Genomic DNA, 13,694 nt, shown 5'->3' with positions numbered 1-13,694 from the left:
AGACTGGAACATAAAATATATCACATGTAAAATTTTCATTGTAATGTCATACATTATTAAGGAATCCCATTACAGTTGAAGAGTTAGGACGTTGAATCGGTTTCCAAAGTAAAATCATTGATTTGATTGTCAATCGTTTTTAAAAGGCTTGTCACGTCTTGACAATATTCTTTCTGACAACGTCACATCCCACTTCTGCTCATGCCCTGATTTAAATAACGAATATGTCATTATCTGCTGATGACAGCCTAATCAATGACACGACGGGTATTTTGTTTCCGCCTCGGAGTCGATGTGCGTGAGCCGAGCTGTCACATGGGCGCGGACGCCGAGGTCGAGGGGAGACGTTTGAGTGCATCGCGGCGGCGGCGTTGGCACGGAGAGACCAACATCTCCTCTATTGACAGGGATTCTTTCCGTCAAGAGCAGCACTCACGGGCCCATCTAAAAGCCATCCTAATAAATGTCCGTCACTGCGACTATCCATCACCACCGTCCACTAACAAAGTGCTTACTGTGCCATCGCTGAATATAAGTAAACAACTCATCTGTGGGAGACGGAAATGAGATGCACAGATTATTAAGACTCTCTCACACACATAAAAACTGCAAATATCCGTGCATGTTCACACGTGCTAAATCGCACACGTTTCATGTAAATCTGCAGAACTCACACAGTTATCATTATAGCTATTTTCTGCGAGCACTTTGATTGCGTTAATTACAGTTAATTGGCCGCCTGGCTCAGTCAATCCGTCATTACCGGTTATTTGTTTGGGAACCAGATTGGAGGAGCTTTCTGCAGCTACTGGAGCTTGCCGGGGATTGTGCTCCCTCAGCAGGTTCTCTGAAAAGGTCTTTTTCGAAAAAGTTTCAGCATTGTTCTTGCGGCGGAGTGGCTCCATGTAATCACAAATGGCTAGGTTATTGTTTTACTGACAGAAGCGCTCAGATTTCCAGATTTGTGCATTAAACATGCAGCCTAATAAAATATTAAGGGGCTCTGCAGATGGCAAAGCGTCTGAACCTAAAAAAAAATAAGATTCCGATTTTTTTTTTTTGCTCTTTTCCCTTCGCTATGTACCTCGACACTATGAGCTAAAAAAGTAGGCCTACCTGGCAGGTTTTTCTTTTTTGTTTGCTCATGCGGTTGAGAAACTTTACAGAGAATTGACAGATTATTTGTTAATATTTATGAATATATGGCCAGTCTCAGCCGAGGAAAAAAAACCTGATTGATGATAGTTATGGTGCAATTGCTCTAACCGGGTACCATTCTCCCTCTGAGATATGTTAAGAGATAGACAGCTGGATACATTAGCCGAATGTACCCTCGAGTGACATACGAGATAGAGTGCCTTGCCCTATTTCACTCAATCAGTCAGCTAACACATCCCCGTGGCAGATTAGTGCACCTAACTATAAATCCGAGCTCGAGCTCACAGATTTGCACACAGTTTTGAAGCCGACGGCACACAAGCGTCGATCCAAAAATCAACAGTTTGAGGCGGCGGCTTTGGGTTGCCTGTTCTGTGGAGGTGTGACACGACGGCACACTGGCAGACACACTAGTCTACAGTGAAACACCGAGTACAGTTCATGTTCAGCTTTGTGTTGGGAAATCAATAGCTGATTCCATTGGTAGAAGTCTTTTTCCCCCCACAGTAACATCACTGCTGTCTCCTAACCCTCGGCCCCAGACGAATGTCCCTGTGTATGCCACTTGTCCGAGTTGTGTTGAGACCAGGTTTTTATAGGAGCTCTGCCGCTGTTGGCGAAATAAAAAATAAAAAAAGAGCAGATCTCCACCCGGTACAGCCCCTCATTCTGGATGAATGATCTACGTTCCCAACTGCCTGGCTCCCTCCATCAAACCTGGCCAACGCTCATAATAAATGATAGTGGGGGACAATGCCCTATTTTCACGGCAGAGTCATCCGTCATGCCAGGCCAGACAAAGCCCCCAGAGTTTCATCATTTCCAACTATTGCTCACACCAAAGTAACAGAAAAGAAACCTTCATCCGTCCAGTAATGGCTGTGGGACGCCTTTGAAGAAACCTGCTTAAATGTATTTACTAAATCAAACACATTTTGTCTTCCGGGGGTCTACCTGGAGTTAGATGAACGATCGCCCTTTGATTATCAATCTCACTTAAAGATTTTGGTTCCATCATCGGGTAGGTGTAGTTTTTCCTCTGCGAGGAGTGTTGTCAACATCCTATTACACGGTTTCTACATTCAATTTCATGCGTTAAGTGCTTAATTAACCCCTAGATTATATTAGGTGGCATGCCAAGGCAGACACTCGATGCTTAATGTCAATTTGCAGGTTAATCAGGTCACCTTCTATCATCTGCCAAAGCAGCAGAGGCCCTGTGGTCTCGTCATAATTGCACACCAAAGACCTGCCTCGACAGATTGCTGCTCAAACCCCTCTCATCTCTGGCCATGGAGTCCTAGCTGAGGTAGGGACATTTCTTTAACGGGAGGCTCCCATTGGATTGGAGCAGGAAAAAAAATGACGCAGCTCATCAAACTAGAGAACGTCTGTCGTCCCCATCAGAGCAACGTGACAGGAACGGTCATAGAGTACATTTTACATGAGACTAATCTAGATAAATACTGGCGGCTGCCTCTGCAATAAATGTGGATGTTTTCCCATAAATTCTAGCAAAAATGTGGTCGCAGGAAAAGATGAGAGAGATCCTTAGATCTGTAGCGAGAATATCTTTCCTATGAAACAAAGACGCATTCTCCAGTCCTATTAATTCTTCCACGCAGCTGCATGGCCGAATATTATTTTTGATTCAAGGAGATGAAGCCAGGTGCAAAAATCTGTAAACATCCACAGTGTTGAACAAGTAGCTCAATCAGACATGCAGACCACCATAAAAAGTCACAGCAGCAGGACTGATTGCAGGGGATGACCCTAAAAAACGCTCCCATCCCTGAGAATACTGAGGAAAAACATGCCGACGCGATGGATTCTCCTTCACTGCCACCAACACTCACGGTGACCTCTGGTCAGCGCTGCCAAAACGCCCAGATGTTCCCGTAGATATGCTGGGAACAAAGTAGCAAATCATTTGGGACGATAATCTATAGTGATGGTATGTAAAATATGACATATTCTAACATTTTATGATGATTTATAGATGTATCCTCAGGAATGATTGGTGTTGGAATCCCTATTTTTTATTTTTCCTTACCTTTTATAAATGAATTGCGGCTGAACAAGGTAACAGAACATGCGGCATGGCAGCAGCCGAGCTTGTTTTCCTTCTTGAGGAAATAAAGCGTGTTAATGGCTGACCAGTGTTAAGGGCGACGGAGGCCTCATGCATTTCAATGCATTTCACGGTTCGTTTCCCCCCGCATCCAACGATGACACCCAACTATTCTTTTATCAATAGGATATTTACAATGAGCGTGACATTTGATCCCAGACTCTCGCCTCTCCCCCCCTCCCCTACACACACACACACACAAACACACACACAAACACACACACACACATACAAACAGTTTAAAAATCCATGTCACGCCACATAATACAAAACACAAATAATCACAGCAGCAACCATTTGACAAAACATGTAAGTACAATCCTTAAGTGCAGTCTGACAAAAGCCCCCCCCTCCTCCTCCCCCATCTCACCCTCTCCCCCCTCCACGCTTCAACCTGTTCTCCAGGTGATAGATGCTATTTACATGGCAGAGGAAGCGCTCTGAATGCTATGAGTAAGGCACCTGGGCGCTGGCAGGCAAAGACAGAGTGCCTCGAGATAGAAATGTAACAGCACTATCTATCTGGGTTATTAGAGTCCCCCCTCAGGATCCTTTTCAACAGAACACTGGCCATTATGTAGGCCACAGAGAAACAATGCAAGAAGAAAAAAAAAAGGTCGGGTAACACGGCAGAGGAATTAACTCTCAACCCTCCGCATCCCACTCTGCATTTACCCGCCTTCATCAGTTCGGATAACGAGAGGATGTGCAAAAGAGTCGTGTCAAACCGACGCACCTCGGCGCCTTTCCGACAGGTACGCCATCACCACAAACACACAAGTCATTATTGCGCCGTCTTAGCAAGTCAAAGTGATGGCGCTCGCTTTTCCTGAACACTGAGGTAAACTCTGGGAATGTGGAGCCATTATTTTTTTTTGCCTCTGGCAAACTGAGCAGGAGAAATGTTTTTTTTTTTTCATACAAATGTATTCAAAGCAGCACAGAATTATAACGGGCTATCGAGGTTGGCATGAAATGAAAAGAGGGGGCCGGCGGGGGAAAAAAATAAGAAAAAGCATCATCAAGAAAATATATGTGTGTTTGTAACCAATGTTTGCATGACGTAGTAGTCTGAGGCAGCAGCGGAAAAAAAGTCTGTAATTGATCATGTTGCAGCCTCGCCAGCTCCCGCTTTGAATGTTCAAAAGGATTAGTCTTCAGGTTGATGGATTAAAGCGAGGTGGGAGGGAGGGAAGGGGACTGTGAGGAACAGGAAGAAATGAAACATGTGTGCGCTAATCCTCAATTGGTTTGATTGTGCAGAATAATAGCTAATGTAGGAGTGATTGTGTGCGTGTTCCCATGCTAGCCGTCTTTGCCCCCCGGCGTTTTCCCCTCTCTCACCTGCTCCTTACTGTTTACTTTTGAGTATTGAATTAGTGGGTTAAAAATCTCATTAAGTAGCCTCCCTCTCCCCCTGCACTCCCAGGTTTGCAACACCTCCTTTTAATCAGATGGTTTTGATGCTTCATGTAAAGAGTCTCCACGGTGACTTCAGCAGCCTTAACTCATCTGCAATGCAATTACCGACATGCAGGTTAATGAAATAAGCGTGTTGAACAAGCCGGTGTGTGGCTTTGATTCACACACACGCACGCATGCTACACGTTGGCAAACACGCGTGCCGAAAACACCGCCGTGCTGTAAATACACATCCTCCCACATGCACACACAGGACGCCCTGCCCTCGCCCCAAACAGTGCACGTACGCTCCATGCACCAACAAGTCAGCAACGCTACGCCTAGACACAGACAAGGGGGAAGTCATTAGGGGTGCATTTAATTAAGGCCGGGAATAAGGTCAGTGTTGGAAGGACAAGCATATTCTAATAAAGTGTGGGTGTGTGTTGCGCGAGGATCCCAGGAGCACTCTCATACATCAGGCCCGGGCCGCCAGAAAAAAAAAAACACAGCTCAATTTCGTAACCCTGCTATTTCCATGCAGATTAAAAGCTCATTCATCAATTACCCCGCGCTCTCCTTTTGATTACGTGTGGGGCTTCACTACCCCCCCTCCCCTCCTCTGCTGCCGGTGTTCCCCTTTGCGCTTCCTAACACCACCGGGAACAAACGTGCACCCATATCCTTAATTAAATCAATCCGCAGGGGGGCCGGCAGGTGCGTCCTGCTCACCTTTGCCGCGACTCACTCAGGTCAACGCCCTCAGAACCGACCTTGATCATGCTAATCTGTCGCCGCGTACCTGCTGGACCCGCCGACAGGACGCGGAGCGACCGGAGTCAGGTGTCAGGCGGTGACAACGAGGGTCACGGAGGACACCTCTGCCGGTGGCGGCGTGCAAGAAGAGCTGACGGAGAGACAAAAACTCCTGAAATATACTCACCTCCAGGGCCGACGCGTTCCCCCCGCGGCGCTCAAACTCACGGTCAGACCGCTTCTTCCAATTCACACTCAGAATGTAATTACTTTAACAATCAATCAGTAAATCAGTAAGAGCTCGGGTTGGGTTGTGACTTTGTGAAGCAGCTAACGAGCCGATGCTTTACAAAGCAGCGAAGGGGGAATAGAGCTGTGGCTGTGATCAGCTGTGATTTATTTATAATGTAATATTTAACAGTGTTCACAGTGGACAAAAGAAGAAGCGGCTCACTGTCTTCCCAAGGCTCTAGGTAAGGCAAACAGAATATTTAAGAAGTGAGGAGCCGAATTCTCAGCAACCATACTGGTGAGAGAGAAAGATCCAAAAAGTCAAGTTTTAGTAACACGTCTACGTGTTCGAAGCTAATTAGATGCCAGGACACTGCACAGGAGTGTTTTTTTTTTTTTTTATGACTCCGGAAAAGTTATCACGGTGTCATAATTGTAGCCTCCGTCTTGGTGACCGCGAGGTCAACCACATTCACATACTAAGTAATGCACCAAGAATGTGTGCTTGCACGTATTTGATTGGCCCCGCTCGCTGAACCGCCGGATGACATCGCAAAAGTCGAGCCGGGGTTAGGTTTTTTTTTTTGCCGGACAAGCGTGCATATTATAGTCGGAGCCGGCTGCATCGGCGCCCTGCTGTGTCAAGGCGGTGGCCTGTTGGAATAAATGAGGGGGCTGCGTTTATTCCCACCGTGTTGTTTTCGTGCCTAGACACGATGCGTTAAAGTAAGAGGTTACAGTTGTTGTTTTTGACATTTTCTGTCTAATATGAGAAAGTGAAGCTCTCTAGCTTCCAGGCAGTAACTATGTAACTATATAAAAGTCACGACTCTTCACCAATGTTTGTTCCGTTCCCGTCTAGTGGGGGTCGGAGCGCAACATGAAAATTGAGAAAAGGTTGTTCACATTTGAAGTGAGATTAATATAACTGTGAGGCTTGTTTGTCTGTTTGTATCTCCGATGCAGCAGGTATGTGGAGGTGTTGATTGCTGCTCGTTAGAGTTGCATTATTGTTGCGTTGCATGCAACGTTCTCTCCTCACACCACGTTCAGCGCTCATGCAAACACTTATGATTTCAATCACATCCCATTGTTTCGCTGGTTTTTGACTTAATTAACAGATGAAATGTTGCATTTCCTTTTTGTTTTTTGAATTCTTATTTTTGGCTATTTGCCTTTATTTACAGCGAGGACAGTGTTGGAGTGAGAGGGGGAGAGAGAGTCCTTTTTGGTCCGTTTTGCACTAAAGGACAGGCAGCTTCGATGGTCTATTCGCTGCTCCTCAAATTTATGAATTTGTGGAACTTTCCCCTGGGGATTCCCTCCAAACAGGTGACATTGTGACCAAAATAATTGAAGCCATTTCTGGATAAATCAAGGGCAAAGCAATAAACAAATGAATCCGTCCCCTCACAAAGTTCACCTTAAACAAACAAACTCAACTCCCTCCTGCAAAAAAACCGGACACAGGTAAGCAAATACGGTAATGATGTTTATCTTTCCGTCAGCTAATAAAACAAAGTTTACAGAGACGTCCGTAAACCGTGTGAGAGTAAGAACACTGAAAGCAAGGGAGGGAAAACAAAGAGATGCGCTGAGAGAGATTATGACGGAGCTAATTAAACAGTAGTGCTCGGCAGGCTATTCTCTAAGTGGAAGACAAACTCCTGCCAGTACAAATGGAGTGTGTCTGTCACATATGCTTCACCTGAGTGTACCCCAGAGTCTGCTTCTGTTTATAATTAAGTCTAGCAAATTTAGTTTACTAATCACAATGAAACAAGGGCCAAATTAAGTTTCAGTTTCCGCATAGTTTCACTTTCCCAAACGCCCACACACTCTCTCTGTCTCTCTGTCTCTCTCTCTCTCTGTTAAAGGGACAGGCACGCGTTTGTGTTTGCTGATGAGATCGCCTGAGACAAAACATACATGATTGTTAAAACATGTGTACTGTAAACGAAGTGAATAATGTAATGTGCTTCCCCCCCCCTCGGCATTACTGCAAGACGAGCTAATGTCGTGGCAGATCTCCTCCCATGAAATCAAGAATTAAAAAGAGGCGCTTGGCATTTCTCCATCCTGCAGTCAATCCCTTGTTGGCCAGAGTGGGACATAAAAATGGGAGGGTTTTTTACAGCACAGCTCCCTTCAAATACATAGTCGACTAGTGTGGTACTGCGTCTTTATGCTGCAGAAGTGTGAGTTCCTCCACCTGTCCACCTACATACAGCACAGGAGGCATCGAGCATCCTATTGTAATTACACAATACACGTGATTTCCACATTCACAGGGAATCTCAAAGTCGCTTAGATCCATCTCAACCCTTTAAAGCTCTTTAAAAGGCCCATGCAGCTACTTTGTTTGTTTATGTTTTCAGTTTTATGCACGACTAGTCACTAATACCGCTAAAAAGGTCACTAATGCTGCATCTCTATGCAGCTTTTGGTTCATTATTTAGGATTTTTTCAGCCCATAAAGTTTAGCTGCTTTAGTGCTCACCAGCACAAAGACACAACCGCTAATTCGGACGGACACTCCTCTCGGATGGAGCAAGGATCATCAACACTGCCACTTAAAACACACAAAAGAGAAGTGAAATTACATCCCCAAGAAATATATTGATGTTATAAATCCAGAACCAGGAGGACTATTCCAGTAAATTCACTACAGTCTGCGTTTTCACCACCTCTTGAAAGAGGCAGAATTTTTAATGCAGTCCGGATGGAAGTGCCGTCTAGCGAGCTCAACTCAGGACAGGTCCCTTGTGCTGGGTTGCATATTGTTTTTAGATAGTTGACACAAAGTACCTGCGATGCATTCAATTAAATATTAAAGGAGTGGCTGTGAAAGGCTTGCCTCTGTGTTTATTTACATTTTTACCAGGTCAGAACCTCAGACTTTTGAGGACGTTTTAGCTTTCAAACATTGTGTCATCATAATTCAGAAGATTCAAGGTCCAAAGTCTTTGATATGCAACGTCAACTGATCAAATCGTGGCATCGTATAATTTCCTTCTAGACTCTTTGGCTGCCAAAAGTACATTTCCAGTAAAGCAAGTATGATCCATCTCCCACCCACAGCTGGTGTTTGGGAGAGACTACAGGCTCACACTTCTAAATCCACACTGTGTGACAAACAACCCATAATTAGTATCTCTATACTCCAAAATAGCATACAGGCGGGAGGTCTGTCTCTCCCTCACCTTGAAACGTATGATCTCTCTTTTATGCTCGGGCCTTTGCTAAAGCAGTTTGATGAGGAGGCGTATGTACCAGTCTAGACTCGGAGAAACCCACAAAACACCCTGAAAGAGAGTCTGTTTCTGGTCTTTCAAAGCCTTTGGACCAATTAGTACACATTGAAGTTGATATGTGGGAAAAAAAACAGTTGCCAGAATAAGTGGACAGGCCATGAATTGACTTTGGATTCGATATTTAGCAACAATAACCTGCTTAGTGGTGGCACACAGGTTATATATGAAGTGGAACAAATAATCCACAGACATTTTTGTTAATTCAAAGATTTTTACCATGTCTTATGTACTTTGTGTGCTCAAACCTCAGTTGGTACTTACATGCACACTGAAATACAATGAGGGGATGCTCTAAAGCTGCTGCCGTCCTGTCTTCCACGACCGTAAACCTCTCTTTACGCGAGGAGGGAGTTCTGTTTGCAGGCAAACAAATTCTGGTTCGGAGACACAAACCTCCATGAGTTCAGCCCATTCCGGCAGAAGCAGTTGTTTTATGAGGTCGTCACTTGAATCTTCTAGTACTCGAGCCAAAGGAGCCAAAATAAAATCTATTTTAGCTCCTTTTGAAGGCTGTTCAAAAGCTGAAATTACCACTATTGCGCTATGCAGTACCTATTGTAAATCTGGGTATACGTGTGCATATTATTGTAGCCTGGCTTGTTTATCCCCCACTCTGTTTCTTCCTTTCTGACGCCAAGGGGTAGACTGTAGTTGTGGAGCAGGAGAGGTCGGTGAGTAGAGGCCTTTCTATGATTCATGAAGATTCATCATTCTTGTATCCTCACCAAAATCAAATGCCAAAAGTGAAATAAAGAAAATTGGTCAAATAGAATTCAGTGGATTCAAGGCTGCATACAAAGTACACGATGATATGACGATGATATCATGAGTTCTGGTGGTATTTGGTCAAAGACCATAGCAACTTCACTCACAACCACAAATGTTAACCTCATGGTGGCGCCAGAGTAGAAGTCAGTTACCAGGAGTCATCCTCTGGAGACCATGAATGCATGTGGCGACATTGCCATCAGCCACGAGTCTCAAAAAACAGTGTAATGAGTAGGTTTGTCATAACGGTGAAGGTTTTAGACCCTGCATAGACCTTGAAATGTAACAAGGAGGGTTTGTGCAGCAGGAACACCGCGGATCCTGACACCGCATGCTGACATCTCAGAATTTGATGTTAAATGGTATCAACTATCAAAAGTGGAATACAGTATTATTCTGCTGGCACACTTCAGTCTTTGAATGTGTCATTTTTTTGATGTAGTGAAAAACAAAAAAAAGCCTTTCTGGGGGGTTTTTTTCGTACACGACTTTAAATTTGAGTTAAAGTTGGAAAGTTTTAATGAAGCGAGGGCATGAGGTGAATGCCATACCCTTTTCATTACAGTCAAAGGTAACTGTACATCCTACCAGAAGTATCTTATGCTTATTATATCACACAACCCTGCTGCCTCCAAATGACTAAAGTGAATTTATCAACAATAAAATGGTGAAAAGCCAAAATACAAGAAGTCTCAATCCCTCAAGGAAAAGTAAAAAAAACAATCCTGAAAACACAGATAGTGCTGTTGTTAATTATGCTCTCAAATCAACCAAAAGTGTGACTGCAAACTGGGAAACATTACATAGACAATTACACTCATTATATTTCCTTCAAAAATATATTTTTGGACAAAATCACTTAGAAAAACCTGTTCCATCTCGTTAAAAAAAATGTCTTATTATTCCCATAGTGTCCCTGTGATGTTTCTCTGGAATATTCCAGTTTGGGATTAATCAAATTGGACTCTTGCTAATAAATCCTTCAATACGCATGAAGCGTACTCACACGTCCCTCGAGCATACATTACAGGAACACTCATGAATCTCTGTGACTGCCCCGACACTCTCCGGATTCAAACATTTATCTTATGTAGGAATTTCATTATCATTTCTGTGACTCTCGGCTGGTTTATCTGATGCGCTGGTTTTATGTGCCTCACGTTTTCTCCGGCGTTGGCGTCCACAGATTTGAGCTCTGAGCGAGGCGGATTTTCAAGGTTATCGTTGCATGCCAGCTTCCAGATGAGCTACTTAATGTAGGCGAGGGACCGCTGCATCTGGACAGTTTATCCAGCAAAAGTGTTTGCGCTTTACAGGGATCACACATGACACCCGGCGAGGGAGCAGCGCAACCTCTCTGTTTGATGAATCAATAATCAAACTCTGCCTCAGTACTCAACATCCACTCTCTCTCCTGATTCCCTTCGCTTCACGTTCAAAAATCATGTCAAAACTTTCCCACAGCACACTCCCTGGACAGGATAAAAAAAAAAAAAGAGAGAAATTGTTTGGTTGAAAAACAAGTAGTTGTGTATTTGTAGTGCTGGGGAGACTTCAGGGTTGGGTGGGTGTGTGGAGTGCTTGCAGAGAATGAGCAGGATGTGAATGGCCTAGCAGGAGGCTGGACGAGAAAACACACTATTACAGTTACTATGCACACTCCGGCGCCGCTTGGAAAGAGACATTTAGAAAACGGCAGACCGCTGTGATAAGGGTAGATATGACAGTTCTTCCTCCGTTGCCCTCCTTTGCCTCAATCTCTCCAGCTCACTCAGTGTTAGTTCTCCCTCCGCGACTCTTTTCAACACCCCTCCTTCCTCTGCTTCCTGCTCCTTCTGTCTCCTCTTCCCTCCCTCCACCCGCTCCTCTCTCCTGGTGATGGCTGTCCCCGACACCTCTGTTCAGTCAGCCAAATGTCACATAACAGAAACTGAAATATCAACTTGGCAGTCGATATGGCAGGGAAATGATGGGGGTGTGTGGGTGGGCGGGGGGGTTGCTTCTGTCTTGTTGTTTTCAAATGTGCTGTGAGTATTAGCAAGTATTGGACTCTCTGGTACCTGGAGGAGTGATGGCAGGTGACCAGCTGAGGGGAAAGGGACAAACAGAGCCCTTTGACTAATTGTCACTCTGCTTTTTCCGTGGTTAGTCTTTGTTTTGCAGCGACATCACATTCAAACAAACGTGTTTTCTCTAATTTGAGGGGGCATCAGGACAGAACATGAAGTTGGACATTGTTTTTCTTTATTGCTGCAGAGTATTCAGACTTTCTAGTACTTTCTTTTTACTCACACCAAATTTAATTATAATAATAAAAAAAAAAAAAAGAGTATTTTGTCATATGCAAAGAACAACAATCCTTTTTTTAGGGCTTTTTTTTACCCAGCACAGTCAATTAGTTAATAGGAGCAAGAGTCAAACGCACATAAGTTTTCTCTTTGTGGTTACATTTAATCTCAAACAACAGTCGTTTTCTTCTTAATCACTTTAACATGCATCATAACAGAGAGTTTTATAAAGTTAATTAACCAAAGTTGACCTTTTATGAAGTATCTCTTTGATCTCAAATGAAACAGAGTGGTTGTAATATGCATAGTCTCTTATAAATATTTGCAATACATTTGCAAATTACATTATTATTGTGTGCATTAGTCGTAACTGTCTTCTAATGATATATTTACTTAAATAAATATAAAATATAAATACAGATGAGGGGCAGCAGAAACTATTCAATGACTATATTATTTAAATAGCTTACAAGCTAGTCAAAAAATGCAGAATTACACGCTACACGGTCTTCACACAAGTCTCAAGGGCACGGAGATATGACAATCAAACTGTTATATATCATCTGTGCTTTGCCGCTTTTTAGTTATTAATATTAAAACCAGGCATTTACACCTCAGCTAATAATGTATTTTCTTTATGCTGAAGAAACCCACATTAATACTTTATATCATTATAATATAAACCCGAGAGTAGATCGGGTCGTATCTCCTCACTCTGTGTGTTTAATGTTAAGTAGAAAATAAAGTATTTACCGTCCTCCAGGAGTTTGTGGAAGATCCTACAGTCATTCAAAGTGTATCTGGGTACTTATTTTCCCTCCTTCGCTCCTTTATTTTTCTACATATGTATTGGTTTTGAATACTATATGACGTACCCTAGTTTTTCCAATTAGTGCAGGAAAAATAAGAACACTAGCAGCCCTATATAGCCTTTAAAGACTCACATGTTAGAAGTAAATGAAGAAAAGGTATGTAATATAGTCCTTGACTGCTGCAGAGTAGCAATTTACACTCTGGCAGATCACCCAAAACCTCCACAACAAGACGGCACCCAATCAATACTGAGCAAAATCATTAATAATAATCAGAGCATTTATTGGCATCCTTATGCAAGCCATTAAGAAGTCCGGCTTTTTTTCCACACTGTCTTCATTTGAGGATCCAATTTGCTCTGACCTTTAATGACACAGCATGTAACTGCTGGCTCTGGAGAGAGGCATTAATAGACATGAAAAAACTATTACCAGCCTGCTCTACCTAACTGGTAATAGCAGGGAATAGAAAAATTCCCTTGCAGCATGTCAGCCCGCCGCAGCTCCACATCCTACAAACTCACTCTTATACTTATTCCAATCTACATATTATAGGTTCTCTCTTATCCAAAATGCTTTTACTGTCACTTTATGAAGCTTTATGGAGACACGGTGGACATCTAAGATCTTTCCAAGCAGGAAATTGGACGCAGTCTTCTCGTGGTAGTAATTTAGGCCGGGTAGTATTACAAGACGAATTATTACAAGCGTACATAGTCCATTACCAGACATTATGAATATCCTTGTAAATATCAAATGTGCAGGAGGAAAACGCAGCGAGTCCATTTATAGTTGAGGCATTTGTCAAAGCGGCATGGATTCGGAGCATCAGGGT

This window comes from Eutrigla gurnardus, assembly GCF_963514095.1.
Source record: "Eutrigla gurnardus genome assembly, chromosome: 5".
Taxonomy (NCBI): Eukaryota; Metazoa; Chordata; class Actinopteri; order Perciformes; family Triglidae; genus Eutrigla; species Eutrigla gurnardus.
The sequence above is the reverse complement of the archived record's forward strand: the minus strand, read 5'-3'. Positions refer to the sequence as shown.